Raw genomic sequence first — 18,121 nt, forward strand, 5'->3', positions numbered from 1 at the left:
TTACTTAACAAATTAAGATGGAAGGAAAACTTACCTCATTAGGCAGAATTTATAACTCCCAATTCTCTTCAATTTTTTGGTTCTAATGGTTGCCAAGCTTCCTATCAAGGTCCAAGGGTAAATTTTAGTTCAAGTGGCTTTAGGGTTTATGGTGGAAAAGAGGAGAAATTGAAGCTTGAATGTATAACAATGGAGGTTTTGTGAAAGAAAAATGAGAGAGAGAGGAGAGGAGAGGGACGGCTAAGGAAGAAGGTAAATAAAAAAAATTGTTTTCTTTTTATTTTTAACTTTATTTAAGTCATAATTATATCTAATTTTCATAATTTATAAATTTAAATTAACTAGGTCATACTTGTGTCATGTGAATGATGTCATAAATCTCTTTTATTTAATTTCTTTTCTTTTCCTTTCTTTTTCCTTTTGCATTTATTTTTCATTAGTTTTTTAATTTAATTCCCAATTCCAAAATTTTCTTTTCTCAGATTTTATTGGACAGTTAGGTTAGGAGTTAGCTCTAGGGATAAACTAACTAATTTGCCCCTCGACGGTCTGATCCAATTTGTAAGTTATTCGATATTTCTTTTAGATCCCTGACCTAATTATTTGACCTTGTTAATAACTCTTTTTCGTGATTTTCTCTTTTCCACTGTGTTTGCAATAGTTCTAAGGACCGCAGCGTCACATTTTCCGGTTCAGAATTTGGGTTACGATTGACCTCGCAGTCATTTTCCGGGAAAGTCACCCATCGCTGTGACTCCCGGCTCATTTAAATTTTTATACTTTGTTTTTCTTCTTTGTACTTAACTATTTGGCAATTACTAATTATTTGCGTTCAGGGCTCATCTAGGTGTCTTAGATGTGATTCTAATCCCCTTAATTATCCTGATCGACACCGGTCACTTGAACAGTATAATTTGCCAGGTTATGCAAATAGGAGTGTTACATCCTGAAACCAGTGGTCAAGTAGAAATTTCAAACAGGGAGCTAAAATGAATCCTAGAGAAAATAGTAAACCGCTCAAGGAAGGATTGGTCTATGAAGTTAAATGATGCATTGTGGGCATACCGCACTGCATATAAAACTCCAATTGGAACAACGCCTTTTCGGTTAATTTATGGGAAATCATGCCACCTCCTTGTCGAGCTTGAACACAAAGCCTACTGGGAAATTCAGACCCTAAATTTTGACCTCAAGGCTATTGGTGAAAAAAGATTGCTACAGCTCAATGAGTTGGAAGAAATCTGACAGGATGCATATGAGAATGTTAAAATCTTCAAAGATAAGACTAAAAGATGGCATGACAGACACATAGCAAGAAAAGAAATAAGAGAAGGAGACCTTGTCCTACTCTTCAACTCCAGACTAAAACTTTTTCTAGGAAAGCTGAAATCAATATGGTCAGGTCCATTTAAGGTTATACAAATCTTCCTGCATGGAGCTATAAAAATCTGGAGTGAAACCTTAGGAGCATTCAAAGTGAACGGGCAAAGGCTAAAATCATATTTTTAGGGAGAACCCATAGAGGAGGGAATCAACTGTACCTTCAACAACCCTCCAAACAAACCGTGATAGAATAAAGGCAGAGTCGAGCTAATGACTATAAACAAGCGCACTTTGGGAGGTAACCCAAAATTTTTATTTTAATTTTAATTTTTACTTTATTTTATGTAATTTCCTTTATTTCAACTCTTATTTTTGTTTGTTCATGCTTTATTTTGTAGGTACCCCAAGTCTCAAATCTGCAAAAAGCAAAAACTGAGGGCACTAAAAGAGATGAGATGTCAAGTCTAAACCACACAAAAGGAGACCATACAAAACTGGGGAAGTAGCTCTGTTGCTAACTTTTTCATTCATTTTATGCATAGTGGTAAGCATTAATTTTTCATATGGGAAGAATTAGAGAGTTAGAAAATTACACGGGTCGTGTATTGGTTTTACATGCCCCGTGTAACCTTCTGGGATCCTCAAAAAACCCATGCATAAGCCCCAGAAACTTACACGGGTTGACCCTATGTAACATTACATGGGTCGTGCTTTGATAATAGAAAGAGAAACTTTAAATTTGAAGGAGACAAAAAGTTACACGGGTCCCTGAATAAAGTTACATGGGCCATGTAACTCAACAGAAAAAGAAAAATCTTGAACAGAAGATTACACAGGTCTCCAGGTCAGGACCCATGTAGTGATACATGACCCATGTATCATGTCATAGACGCGAATTTTGGGGCGCGAAATGCGCAAAATGAAGGGTCACAATGACCCTTTAAATTCATCCCACTCCCTTAAACTCCCTCACAATAAAAAACTCTTCCTCTCTAAGCCTCCTCCCCTATAAAACCCCCTCAAATCTTCTTCTTCTCTCACAAACCCTAGCCTCTCCTTTTCCAAAACCATCAATGGCACCTGTAAAGAGACCAGCCCAATGAATGGGCTCTTCCTCGAGGTAAAGAGGCGACTCCACACCTTCACCTTCTCAGCCATCACCCCATCACTGGAGAACCAGGCAAACCCAGCCACGAGCCGCACCACAACCACCCTAACCACAACCACAATAACCCCAACCCAGCCACAAGCTGAACCACAACCACCATAACCTGAATTTTCCATCGCCTGGCCATTCGGAGATAGCACCCACCGAGACTTGTGTGCCCAACTGAACAACAGGAGGATTATCTCCACCAAATACATGGACTTCGGGCTGTTAGAGCAAATCGGCCTTTGAGAGGAGATTGACGGGCTGCTTGACAGCATTGGGTGGACTTGATTTGCCCAACTACGATTCCCAGCCTACCATGACACCACCCTGGAGTTCCTAGGGAGTTTCAAGGCCACCCTATGGCCCACAAATCAAGAAGATAGGGGATGGATCAAATTCAGGATTCTTGGCATTGACTGCGTTATGAACATGGACGAGTTCAACGCGGTGTTTGGCTTTGACAGTGCCGGATTCTAAGAAATTCCACACAATGAAATGATCTACAACAGTGTGGACTTCTAGCTCTCCATCGCACCAAACACCAAAGTTTATAACTCTAGAAAATCTAAATCCACTGGCATCACCAGTCCCACCCTGACATACATGCACTGACTCTCCGCACACACTATAATGGGCCATGGGGACAGCCTGGGTGTAGTAAATGCCAACAAACTCTTTTTCCTATGGTGTATGGTCACTTGACAGTGCTGTAGCACTGGTTTCTTCTTCTGTAACCACCTTCACTGCTTATGTCACTAGCCTACAGGGCAAATAGTGCTTGGTAGCCTCATCACAGCCCTCGCACTGCACTTCGGCTTCATCTCGGGGCATCACAGGCTGCACTCCATTGCTAGTATAACCAAAATTGACCAAACCATATGCATATCCATGGGGATATGCAAGAAGGTTGGGAACAACTACTTCCTAGTTGATGTTGAAGGAAATGTCATTCCCAGAAGAGATGAAGCATAACCAGAGCCTAGTGAACCATCAGAGCCATAGGAGGAAGCCTAAGAGCCACTCCACCATGATTCCCCAGCCCGAGTGCCTCCCTAAACTCCACCCCCGATAGATCCCATCCTTGCCTACCTTCAATGAATGGAGACTACCATAAACAATAGGATGGACGAGATCAAGGATAGTCTCCAGGAGGCCCACAACAAGCTGGACATGATCATGTAGAGACTTGATGGCGAGGGACCATCATCTCCATCAGAGACATTTAAGAGCTAGGACTTTAGGATAAGATCTTTCATGTAAAAATTTATATGCCCTAATCCTACTCAGTACTCATAGGTCCCTATTACTTGCTTTTTGTCCAAACTTTAAATTTCTCAATAACATAAAATGCTTTTTGATAATTCTGTGTGCTATGCTTTAATTTTGCATATTGTAATTGACATTGAGGACAATGCCAAATTTGAGTTTGGGGGTACTAATGCATTTCATGCATTGCATCTCATTGCTTAATTATATCCATATCATACTTGTATATCAAAAATCCAAAAATTTTGCAAATTTTGAATTTTTGGACTGGTTTTTAACTTAGAACTATAACCTCAAAAATCAATGAGCTAATAATTGGACTCCATGGGATGAGGAATGAATGTATCTGAATAGGCAAAAAGGCTTTAATCTATTATCTATAAAACAACTTGATCACCTTAGTGGAGCTAGACTTGTTAAACCCCTTCATAGCTATTAATTTGTCACATTGAACTTGCAAAGTTAGGAGAAAATTTTTGAAATACAAGTGAACCTAAAAATGCCTCATCAGCTCTAGAACATGTCTCTTGGACCTATCAAGGCAAAATCCTAGTATATGCTTGATGACGAGATGATTAAGGCATTCTTTGAAATAACCTCACTAAGCCTTAGCCACCTTTAATTAAAATATATATCCCCTGTAGCAAATTTGAAACCTATATCTATCTCTTAAAATTTATTGCTTGCCCATATTATTTACCTAGCCCCTAGCCTAAACACCTATCATACCCTTTTGAGGAAGCTAAATACATAAGTAAAAAGTATATTAAGTGTTAAAAAAAAAAAAAAAGGAAAATGAAGAGAGGGTGTAGAACTCAAGAAAGAGTGCAAGTGTGCAATTGAAATCAAAGAAAAATTTACCTTTCCAACCCAGTAAAAGCGATGAGTTTAGGGGAGAGGACAAAAGGGACATAAAAAAAAAAGAAAGGAGAGAAGAAGTCCCAAAATAAGTATCATGGAACCATGCTTGGCACTATAAAAAACCCAAATGCCCCTCTTCTCCATATAAAATCAGTGAATAAACTTAGTATGCTTGATATTTTATGCATACATGTTATCCTCATATTTGCATTCTCTAAAAACCTTTTATTGGCAACCAAGTCATTATCCTCTAGCCCCATTATAACCCTTTTAAAGACCTTTTGATCTTTTGCAAAGTGTATACTACATTAGTGGAGATAAAAAATTGAGATATGCCTATGGAGTTGGAATTGAGTCACTCTATCACAATTATCCATATTAGAGGCAAATTTGGGAGAGTAAGTGTTTCTCAAGTCTATCATGACAAAACAAGTTATTTGTGACTTATTAATAGCCTTGCATAGAGGAATAACTAGTTAAAACTCCATGAAAAGTGTGAAGGTTTAAGCAGGTAGCTATTGAAGCCCTTATGCCTTGAAGGAAGGAAATTGGTATGAAGGTTGAAAGAGTTCAATTATGTGCATATTGAATCTATGGTTATGTTTCTAAGTTTTCCCCTAAATGGTGTTCTAAAAAGAGTTTTGATTTGCTTGAGAACAAGCAAAAGTTTGAGTTTGGGGGTATTTGATACACTTATATTATATCGATGTTTTTACGTACATTTGTATAATATTTCATAGCATTTAGAATAGTAATCTTATGCATAACCATTAATTTCATTAACTTCTGTAAATTCCACTACCAAGCTCTAAATTCCATGTTTTCTACATCATTTCAGGTGTTTGAGTGAAGTCCCAGGGCATAGGAGTGTGGAAGGAAACTTGGAAAGGCCAAACGATTGAGAAAAGCTACTGATATACATTACAGGGATGGTGTAAGCAAAGCCACAGACTCATGTAACCTACTACCAAAAGAAAGCTAGAGAGCCAAAGAAGAAGCAAAAGTACACAAATCTTGTAATCAGACCCGTATAAGCTATAGAGACCCGTGTAAGTCTTTGCCGGGCATAGGCTTGAAGAATTTTGTAAGAACAGAAGAACACGGGTTGTGTAATCAGACTCATGTGACTAGTGTAGACTCGTGTGACTAATGCGGACCCATGTAAACTTCTGTGCCTATGCAAGATGCAACCATTCAGCTCCAGTAAGTTACACGGCCCTGGGCCGTGTACCATGCAGTAGCCAGTTTCTTAATCCAAATTTCAGCTCTTGTTTACATACTCCAAACAGACTCCTAATGCTTTTGGGATTCTAAAGACCTAACCCTAGACCAACTATTATAAATAGAAGCAGAAAATGACAACAGAAGAGGCTCTCTAGAGTTCAACCCTTTTGCAGAAGATTTTTAGAGAGTTTCAGAAGGGTTTTCACTTTTTCATACTTGCATTCTCCGCAGCCGTCTTGAAGAGTTGAACACCAGTATAGAAGAGAAATCCTCAGCCAAAGTTCCACAAGGATAGAAACTACAGTCATTCCTCTTCGATTCTTTTGTTATATTTCTCTAAGCGGACTCTTTATGTTCTTTTATTTTATTTTCTCTATGTTTGTTAAACTCACCATGAGTGAGTAATTCCTTTATTCTGGAGTTAAGAAAGTAGCATTTGTAATTGTTATTATGGATAAATATTGAGTTTTCTTTATTGTATTTGAGTTTAGTTCTTTGATTCAATTTCTTGTGATCTTAATGCATACTATGTGTTGGTACCCACTTAGTGTTGATTGCAGATATTAATTGAAGGACTGAAAGGTGAAGATTAATATTAGAAAATCGAGATCTTGAACCTAGGAAATCTGACCTAGAGATAGGCTGATGACCTTTGTGGAGTTTCAAAATTAATCATAGATCTTAAAGGGTTTTAATTAATTTAATCACCACGAAAGTAGGGTTTGGGTTAATTAAAATACACCTTAAGTTCCTTGAGAGAGGACTTAGGATATCCTAAGATTAATTTCCATCAAAGTAACTATTCCCAATCCGATGAATAGATAATATTAAAATCCATAGTAAGGTTGCAGTGTGAAATCTTAATTCTGGAATTGCTTTTATAAATAGTTTAATTCAAAAATTACTTTCAGTATCTAAAATAGGTTTTACTCATTCTCCATCTATATTCAGTAGCCTAAACAGTCAAAATTGCCATGTATCCTAGTACTTGATAATTAAATTTCTCGTGAGAACGATACTTCACTCATCACTTTATTATTTGTTAGCGATCCATGGACTTACGGTGGTTGAAAAACTAGCAAACAACTATCTCCACATTCAGAGTCAACTATTGCAAATGGCAATGCCAAAACTCCCTTATTGCCATCCAAGGCAACAAAACATAAAAATATACCACCATAACGTCCCTTCAAATGACATCCATCCAACCTTATGAAAGGCTTACATCCAAATAAGTATCCTTGTTTCACTGCTTTAAATTTAATGAATATCCTTTTAAACACAAACGGGTCATCATCAATAGGCCTCAATTCTGTCTGAATCTTCACAACAGTACCAAGATTGTATATTTGCAAGTAATGTACATAGTTGTGCAACTTTTTGAAGCTAGCAGCATGATTTCCATCATTTAGTGATCTTGCTTGACATTTAGCCCTATATAGCTACTAATGACTAACTTTCACTCCCTGTTTCTCCATTAGTTCATTCTTCATTAGATCATAGCTCGTTTTAGGGTCTACACTTAAACTACTTGCCAATTGCCTTGCAATCCATCTAACAATAGAATTTGGATTCTTGTTCCTAGTGGTCTAATGAAAGTATGTGTAACACCCCTCACCTGTCTACAGTGTAGCCGAGCAAGGCGTGCTACACGGCGTGCCGGAGCACCTGATCTTATCTGATTTCATTACAGTTCTTGATTTATTTATTCAAAAACTTTATTTAAGGTTTAGGCTCTTTTTTTTTTTTTTTTTTTTTTTTTTTTTTTTTACTTTTATCAAAATCTAATTAATTTGGAAATTTCAAAAATTTTAATGATAATTCGACAACGTGCCGGCTGTAATTTGGACTAGCAGTTCTTCTGAACCTGCCAAAAACAATTTCAATATATAATCAATTTCTCAAACTTAATAGTCTCAAAAAATTTCAAACATAATGTATCTCAATACAGTATTCAGATTTCTCAGAAATCTCATCAGATTTTCAACATCTCAATATTCACAAGTACAATCTCATTATAACTCAAATTCAATTCACATATAAAAAAAAAAAAACTTACTTTGAGTAGCTTCCATAATTCATAGGTTAATTACATGAGTTTATTTCGTACAAGATATATAAATAATTTACAATGTGTTAGGAATGAACAATATACATAACATGTATAAAATGAGCCCTATTTACATGCATTGCTGAGGAGGTGACAATCTTGAACTCTTCTGACACTTCTGCAGGTCTGGACTCCAAAAATCTCAGTCGACAGTCTACTAGTTTTAACTTCAGTACCTGCGCGAGCAAGCAATTCCATCGCGCTAAGCATTTCTGCTTAGTGGTGCAATAATATAACAAGAAATAATATATACAAGTAAAGAAAGAAATAAATCATAATTCAGATACTCAGGAATCAATTTAATTTGGTATGGTATTTCTAGCATCAATGATCCCATATACTAGTTTGTTCCTCTTTGGAAGTGCTTAGTTTATAACTTTTCAGTAATACTACCCAGTATACAAATTATTCTAACTGTATTGTATTTCAAGTCTCTACGATTCTGCAATTTATATTTTTGTTATGTTTCTTTTGCTAATCTCTTTTACTCATTCATTCAATACTTAACTTAATTATACTGAAATTTCATTATACTTAACTTAACTTAATTGCTTGAATTGAATAATATTTTAATTGACTACCCGTGTAGCTTCTACACTGACCAGACTGGATAAACGGATATACTAGCACTGGGTATCTAGTACCTCGGGCCGTCACACCATCAGTCACAAAGTGTCTCCTGGTGTGCAAATAGTGTGGCTAAAAAGCCATATAATCAATCAGGCATTAAGCCGAGTATAATAACACAATCTATATAGCCATAGGCTATTAAGATCATAGTACGGCATAATAAGCCATAAAACACAGTATGACGTAAAGTCATTTACAGAACAGCTGTCAGAATCCTATTGGCATGCCAACCTATCCAAACTAGTCAACTAGGCAAATTAGGGCATATTACAATATTACATATTTAATTCTTTATTCATAGGGTTTATACATCTTTATGCTTTTCACTGGTCAATAAAATTATTGACCTTTTTATGCATCATGGATAGATTGATTCTAGCATCACATGTCACAATTTACAATTCATTATGTTTTCAATATAATGCAATTTACCCTTTTCACAAGTTGGCATTCATTGCCAAATCACTTCAAGCATTATTTTATGTAATTACCAATTTTCAATTATAGTGAGCTAGATTGATCTAGCTTAAAGTCCTATTTCCCTTGGTTTTTAGCTTCTAGTCAAAGAAGCAAAATTGTAGCTCTATGTCTTATTGCACGCGAGGCAAAATTTCAAGTCATTCTGAGTTATATAGACCAAGATATGGTCAATTTACTAAAGCTGGACAGATTGCAACTTTGGTGCAAAATTGGGTTAATTTCTCAATTTTTGTATGCTAGATTTGTCTAGCTTAAAGTCCTATTTCTCTTGGTACTATTCCCTTCAGTTCATTTCATTAGTCAACCTATAATATTGACCCTTGATGCACTCTACGTGAGTCAATTCTAATGTCCCTAATATGTCACATTTTATAGCCTTTTAGTGTTGGTATATGTTACCAATTTCATTTCTAAGTGTATTGCATTTTATTGTAATTTACCGGATTTTAGTGTACTATTTTGACCTAGCCAAACGACCTAGTTTCCTCGGTTTTCGGGTTTCGGTCCAAACTACAAACTTGTAGATCTATGTCTTGTGGAACGTGGGGCAAAATTTCAGGTCATTCTGAGTTATGTAGACCAAGTTATCGTCATTTTACTATTGCTGGTCAAAATGTATCAAAATTGGTCACTTTAGGTCATTTTAGGTCATTTTAGGTTCGGCCAGTTTTTGGACCCGAACTTGTGCAAGCTTTTTGACTTACTTATGATCATTTCTGAGCTTGGGTGTCTTCATAAGACTTGTAGATATAGGTCTTAACTATTCATGGTCAAAATTTCAGATCAATTAGACCTGTTTTGAGTGAGTTATGGCCTAAACACTAACTGCTGCCCAAATGGTCAGTTTTCAGGCCTTAAATGCACTAATCCGGATTTGGTCACTTTTTAAGGTCAGTTTCTATGCAGAATTTTGGCAACCTTTCTACATAAAAGTTGGCCTATTTGGTGTCTAGTTTCACCCCATATTGGCTTCATACCAATTGGGTTCATAGTTTGGCACTTATGGCCTCATTTAGGTGCTGCCCTCAATGCACAACCTACACAAAGCTCATACACTCCCAATTTAATGTTCCTTCTCCTCCTCATTACTACAATATTCAATCAACAACACTTCTATATATATATTGTACACAATTCCAGCAAGAATTCTGGGCAGAATACTCAAGGGCACAAGGCACACAATACACCATTAAACTTCAACATTTACATCCACCCAAATTCAATGTACATCACCACTTATGTTACACAAACACTTCCATTTTAACTACACATGCTGCCCACAATTTAATACCATCACATCTCATCAATAAATTACATAAATTCAAATACAATTCATAACATTATAGGCTGTCAATTTCAAGCTCAATTGTCCAAGTCTTCAAAATTTTGTTCAAAACCCACTTTCACATTGTCAACCTCACATGTACTCTTAGAATTAAATTCTACTACTTATAATCACATAAATTGAGCATCATTAATCAACAATAATATGCATAAATTAACCATTTTCATGCTTCTCAAGGCTGCCCCAATTCAACAATTATCCAAGGTCTTCAACAATTCTTTCAAACTCCTAATTCAATCACTCAATCTCAACATATACATAAAGTTAATTTGCTAGGACCTCTAATTACCTTAATCAATATCATTTCCCATCAAATACATGTACAGATAATTCAAACCTCTTTAGGTTCCATGGCTACCAAATTCAATCACCATTAAATATTTATCCAATCCATCTAATTTTTCAATAATTCAACTCATCTCAACCTTAGTACAAATTTTAATTAAGTGAGGTAAGGAAAACTAGCACTAACCTTTATTTAGAGCTTGCTAAACCTTGAAATTTCTTCTTTTTCTTGCTGCCCAAAGCTTTCCCATGGTGTGGAGAAAAAGTTTGATGAAGGGAACCTTGTGTTTTAAGTTGAAAATGGGGGAGGATTGAAGCTTGCATGATGAGTTCTCATGGAGGAAAAATGGAAACCCATATTCGGCCATGGAAGTGGAATTGAAGAAAATGAATGGTTTTCCTCATAAAATCTGTCCACTTAGTGCTTTTACACGTCCATAATGCTCCACTAATTAAGATTTATGAATATAATATATGCCACTCACTTTAGGTTAATATTAGTATAATTAAACTTATAGCTATTTCAATTATGTCCCCATAATTTCTTTTAATTACATTATGTATAAAACTTCTTATTTTCATGACATTTTCAAAATTTAATACTACTTATTTTTCATGGACATTTAGGTCAAAAGTCAACTCTAGGTGTCAATTGACCAAAATGCCCCTCTTCGAGTCAAGTTCGGACTTTTTCGGTAACACCGATTTACTCCTTGTACCGCCGATTTCTTTAATTTTTATTTTTCGTTTATACTAACTTTATAATTTTTCTTTGAAATTTTCTAAGTGTAATATCATTTATTTTTAATGGAGATTGAGGTCAAAAGGCAACACTATGTGTCAAATGACCAAAACACCCCACTTCGAGTAACATTCCCGATTTTTCGGTAACACCAATTTTTGTCTGTTTCTCGATTTTTTGCTTTTCTTTATACTAATTTATTAATTTTTCTTTGATATTTCTAGTGTCAATTACATTTCAATAAACCTTTATTTATGTCTCAAAATTAGATTCAGAGGGTTCTCATGCGGTCTGGGTACAACGGCCTTCCGGTCTGATCACCCATCAGTCTTGCAGCTCGTTTAACTTAGCTTTATTTTCTCTCTTTCATTTTTGTTTGATTTTTCTTGTATTTTATTTTTATTTATTTCATCATTATATGTCTGTTCACTATCACCGAAGTGTAGTTCCAGACATCCTGACTTGCCTGGACTGTTATTTGACTACTGGGGCCATAGAATGTACAGAACACGTATAGGGAGGATGTTACAACTCTTCCCCTCTAAATAAAAATTTCATCCTCGAAATTTACCTAATGTGAAGAGCTGAGGGAACTGTTATCTTATTGTCTCCTCGCTCTCCTATGTTGCCTCTTCCGTGTTGTGGTGTCTCCATAGGATTTTCACTAGTGGAATTGTCTTATTTCTGAGCACTTTTACCTCTCATGCCAAGATTTTAATTGGTTCTTCTTCATATGTCAGGTCAGGTTGTACCACAATTTCTTTTGCTGAGATGACATGTGAAGGATCTGATCTGTATCTTCTGAGCATCGAGACATGGAACACATTATGTATCTTGTCTAGCTCAGGTGGTAAGGCTAATCTGTAGGCTACTGGTCCCACACGTTCAATAACTTCATATGGGCCAATAAACCTAGGGCTTAATTTTCCCTTTTTCCCAAATCTCAACACTTTCTTCCACGGTGATACTCTGAGAAATACCTTCTCGCCAACTTCATACTCAATGTCTTTTCTCCTCAAGTTAGCATAAGATTTCTGTCGGTCTGATGCAATTTTCAAATTGGCCTTTATTAGTTTCACCTTTTCCTCTGTCTGTTTTATCAGGTCTGGCCCCACTAGCTTATCTTCACCCAATTCAGTCCACAAGTGTTCTGCATTTTCTCCCATACCTCATAGGGTGCCATTTGTATGCTAGCTTGATAGCTATTATTATATGCAAATTCTGCCAGTGGAAGGTATCTGTCCCAACTTCCTTCAAACTCAATAACACAACTTCTCAGCATATCCTTGAGGACCTGGATTATTCTTTCTGACTGTCCATCCGTCTGAGGATGAAAAGCCGTACTAAAATGGAGTTGTGTGCCCAAGGATTCTTGTAATTTCTTCCAAAATCTAGATGTAAACCTCGGGTCTCTATCAGATATAATGGAAAGTGGAATTCCATGTAGTCTAACTATCTCACTGATGTACAATTCTGCTAGCTTTTCCAGTGAGTAGTCGATTCATCGCGAGAAAATGTGCTGATTTGGTTAACCTATCCACAATCACCTATACTGCATCATGCTTCTTCTGAGTGAGAGGTAGACCACTGACAAAGTCCATAGTGACTTGATCCCATTTCCATTCAGGTATGTTTATGGGCTATAACAAGCCTGATGGAACTTGATGTTCTGCTTTGACTTGCTGACATGTCAACCATCTAGTTACATAGTCAACTATGTCCTTCTTCATACTTGGCCACCAGTATCGGAGTTTCAGGTCATGGTACATTTTGGTGCTTCACAGGTGCATAGCATACACCTTTGTTATGTGCTTCTTTGAATCTTGGTTTTCAATTCTTTATCATCCGGAATACACACTCTTTCTTTATAGTCTGAGCACCCATTTTCTTTCACTTCATATTGATTTCCTTCCTCGTAATTTTGCCCATATGACCATTAATTTCCCATCGTCTTACGCCCATCCTGTATCTGTTGTATGATTCACTTCACTTGCAAACAGCCAAAATAACTCCATCAATGGAAGGTATCTATTCTTGCTTCCGGAGAGAGCATCAATACAATTTCTAAATGTATTCTCAAATACCTACATCATTCCTTCCTGTCAAAAATATTAAAATACTGATAAGACTCCATATCAATGTCCAGATATCTTCATCCTTAAGGTGTTCTTTCTAATTTATAGCCATACTAGATTCTCTAAGTTCATAGCAATTTTTGTGGTAAAGGTAGTCCACATTAGCGTAACCGAGTCACTTACTCTAGCTACCTTAGAAGTGTAGTCTTTCGATAGGCTAGTTCTGAAGTTTTAAATTTCTGACTAGAATTTTCACATTTATTTCCCATAATAGTACTCTATTCGGGCGTAACTGTATCAAATTATAGATTACTTACAAATATTCTTAGTTTATTGTACCATGAGGAAGCACGTAGCTCTATACAATAATCCCATGTCGGTACTGTAATCCGTAGCTTACAATACAAACATCGAGAATATTACATAGTCACTACGTTATAACCTCATGATCTAGGTTTTCTACTTCTTTTTCTAATACCCTCTGTGACTCTGAGTCCATATCTTAACTTTGAATAATCAAAAGTAAACAGATCTGCATAGTGTCACCTCAACTCTTATGAATGCAATGCATGTATGCACACTATCTTTCCACTTATCTTTGCCTAAGAACGCCTAAACCATGCTCTGATACCACTAAATGTAACACCCCTCACCCGTCTACAGTGTAGCCGAGCAAGGCGTGCTACACGGCGTGTCGGAGCACCTGATCTTATCTGATTTCATTACAGTTCTTGATTTATTTATTCAAAAACTTTATTTAAGGTTTAGGCTTTTTTTTTTTTTTTTACTTTTATCAAAATCTAATTAATTTGGAAATTTCAAAAATTTTAATGATAATCCGACAACGTGCCAGCTGTAATTTGGACTAGCAGTTCTTCTGAACCTGCCAAAAACAATTTCAATATATAATCAATTTCTCAAACTTAATAGTCTAAAAAATTTTCAAACATAATTTATCTCAATACAGTATTCAGATTTCTCAGAAATCTCATCAGATTTTCAACATTTCAATATTCACAAGTACAATCTCATTATAACTCAAATTCAATTCACATATATAAAAAAAAAAAAAAAAAAAAAAACTTACTTTGAGTAGCTTCCATAATTCATAGGTTAATTACATGAGTTTATTTCTTACAAGATATACAAATAATTTACAATGTGTTAGGAATGAACAATATACATAACATGTATAAAATGAGCCCTATCTACATGTATTGCTGGGGAGGTGACAATCTTGAACTCTTCTGACACTTCGCAGTGCGGACTCCAAAAATCTCGATCGATAGTCTCTTGGTTTTACCTTGATTACTGGCGAGAAAGCAATTCCATCGCGCTAAGCATTTCTGCTTAGTGGTGCAATAATATAACAAGAAATAATATATACAAGTAAAGAAAGAAATAAATCATAATTTAGATACTCAGGAATCAATTTAATTTGGTATGGTATTTCTAGCATCAATGATCCCATATACTAGTTTGTTCCTCTTTGGAAGTGCTTAGTTTATAACTTTTCAGTAATACTACCCAGTATACAAATTATTCTAACTGTATTGTATTTCAAGTCTCTACGGTTCTGCAATTTATATTATTTTTATGTTTCTTTTGCTAATCTCTTTTACTCATTCATTCAATACTTAACTTAATTATACTGAAATTTCATTATACTTAACTTAATTGCTTGAATTGAATAATATTTTAATTGACTGCCCGTGTAGCCTATACACTGACCAGACTGGATAAATGGATATACTAGCACTGGGTATCTAGTACCTCGGGCTGTCACACCATCGGTCACAAAGTGTCTCCCGGTGTGCAAATAGTGTGGCTAAAAAGCCATATAATCAATCAGGCATTAAGCCGAGTATAATAACACAATCTATATAGCCATAGGCTATTAAGATCATAGTATGGCATAATAAGCCATAAAACACAATATGACGTAAAGTCATTTACAGAACAGCTGTCAGAATCCTATTGGCATGCCAACCTATCCAAACTAGTCAACTAGGCAAATTAGGGCATATTACAATATTACATATTTAATTCTTTATTCATAGGGCTTATACATCTTTCTGCTTTTCACTGGTCAATAAAATTATTGACCTTTTTATGCATCATGGATAGGTTGATTCTAGCATCACATGTCACAATTTACAATTCAATATGTTGTCAATATAATGCAATTTACCCTTTTCACAAGTTGGCATTCATTGCCAAATCACTTCAAGCATTATTTTATGTAATTACCAATTTTCAATTATAGTGAGCTAGATTGATCTAGCTTAAAGTCCTATTTCCCTTGGTTTTTAGCTTCTAGTCAAAGAAGCAAAATTGTAGCTCTATGTCTTATTGCACGCGGGGCAAAATTTCAGGTCATTCTGAGTTGTATAGACCAAGATATGGTCAATTTACTAAAACTGGACAGATTGCAACTTTGGTGCAAAATTGGGTTAATTTCTCAATTTTTGTGTGCTAGATTTGTCTAGCTTAAAGTCATATTTCTCTTGGTACTATTCCCTTCAGTTCATTTCATTAGTCAACCTATAATGTTGACCCTTGATGCACTCTACATGAGTCAATTCTAATGTCACCAATATGTCACATTTTATAGCCTTTTAGTATTGGTATATGTTACCAATTTCATTTCTAAGTGTATTGCATTTTATTGCTATTTATCGGATTTCGGTGTACTATTTTGACCTAGCTGGACGACTTAGTTTCCTCAGTTTTCGGGTTTCGGTCCAAACTACAAACCTGTAGATCTATGTCTTATGGAACGCGGGGCAAAATTTCAGGTCATTCTGAGTTATGTAGGCCAAGTTATGGTCATTTTACTATTGCTGGTCAAAATGTATCAAAATTGGTCACTTTATGTCATTTTAGGTTCGGCCAGTTTTTGGACCCGAATTTGTGCAAGCTTTTTGACATGCTTATGGTCATTTCTGGGCTTGGGTGTCTTCATAAGACTTGTAGATATAGGTCTTAACTATTCATGGTCAAAATTTCAGGTCAATTGGACCTGTTTTGAGTGAGTTATGGCCTAAACACTAACTGCTGCCCAAATGGTCAGTTTTCAGGCCTTAAATGCGCTAATCCGGATTTGGTCACTTTTTAAGGTCAGTTTCTAGGCAGAATTTTGGCAGCCTTTCTACATAAAAGTTGGCCTATTTGGTGTCTAGTTTCACCCCATATTGGCCTCATACCAATTGGGTTCATAGTTTGGCACTTATGGCCTCATTTAGGTGCTGCCCTCAATACACAACCTGCACAAAGCTCATACACTCCCAATTTAATGTTCCTTCTCCTCCTCATTACTACAATATTCAATCAACAACACTTCTATATATATATTGTACACAATTCCAGCAAGAATTCTGGGCAGAATACTCAAGGGCACAAGGCACACAATACACCATTAAACTTCAACATTTACATCCACTCAAATTCAATGTACATCAGCACTTATGTTACACAAACACTTCCATTTTAACTACACATGTTGCCCACAATTTAATACCATCACATCTCATCAATATATTACATAAATTCAAATACAATTCATAACATTATAGGCTGCCAATTTCAAGCTCAATTGTCCAAGTCTTCAAAATTTTGTTCAAAACCCACTTTCACATTGTCAACCTCACATGTACTCTTACAATTAAATTCTACCACTTATAATCACATAAATTGAGCATCATTAATCAACAATAATATGCATAAATTAACCATTTTCATGCTTCTCAAGGCTGCCCCAATTCAACAATTTTCCAAGGTCTTCAACAATTCTTTCAAACTCCTAATTCAATCACTCAATCTCAACATATACATAAAGTTAATTTTCTAGGACCTCTAATTACCTTAATCAATATCATTTCCCATCAAATACATGTAAAGATAATTCAAACCTCTTTAGGTTCCATGGCTGCCAAATTCAATCACCATTAAATATTTATCCAATCCATCTAATTTTTCAATAATTCAACTCATCTCAACCTTAGTACAAATTTTAATTAAGTGAGGTAAGGAAAACTAGCACTAACCTTTGTTTAGAGCTTGCTAAACCTTGAAATTTCTTCTTTTTCTTGCTGTCCAAAGCTTTCCCATGATGTGGAGACAAAGTTTTATGAAGGGAACCTTGAGTTTTAAGTTGAAAATGGGGGAGGGTTGAAGCTTGCATGATGAGTTCTCATGGAGGAAAAATGGAGACCCATATTCAGCCATGGAAGTGGAATTGAAGAAAATGAATGGTTTTCCTAATAAAATCTGTCCACTTAGTGCTTTTACATGTCCATAATGCTCCACTAATTAAGATTTATGAATATAATATATGCCACTCACTTTAGGTTAATATTAGTATAATTAAACTTATAGTTATTTCAATTATGTCCCCATAATTTCTTTTAATTACATTATGTATAAAACTTCTTATTTTCATGACATTTTCAAAATTTAATACTACTTATTTTTCATGGACATTTAGGTCAAAAGTCAACTCTAGGTGTCAATTGACCAAAATGCCCCTCTTCGGTTCAAGTTCGGACTTTTTCGGTAACACCGATTTACTCCTTGTACCGCCGATTTCTTTAATTTTTATTTTTCGTTTATACTAACTTTCTAATTT

This window comes from Hevea brasiliensis, chromosome 15 (assembly GCF_030052815.1).
Source record: "Hevea brasiliensis isolate MT/VB/25A 57/8 chromosome 15, ASM3005281v1, whole genome shotgun sequence".
Taxonomy (NCBI): domain Eukaryota; kingdom Viridiplantae; phylum Streptophyta; class Magnoliopsida; order Malpighiales; family Euphorbiaceae; genus Hevea; species Hevea brasiliensis.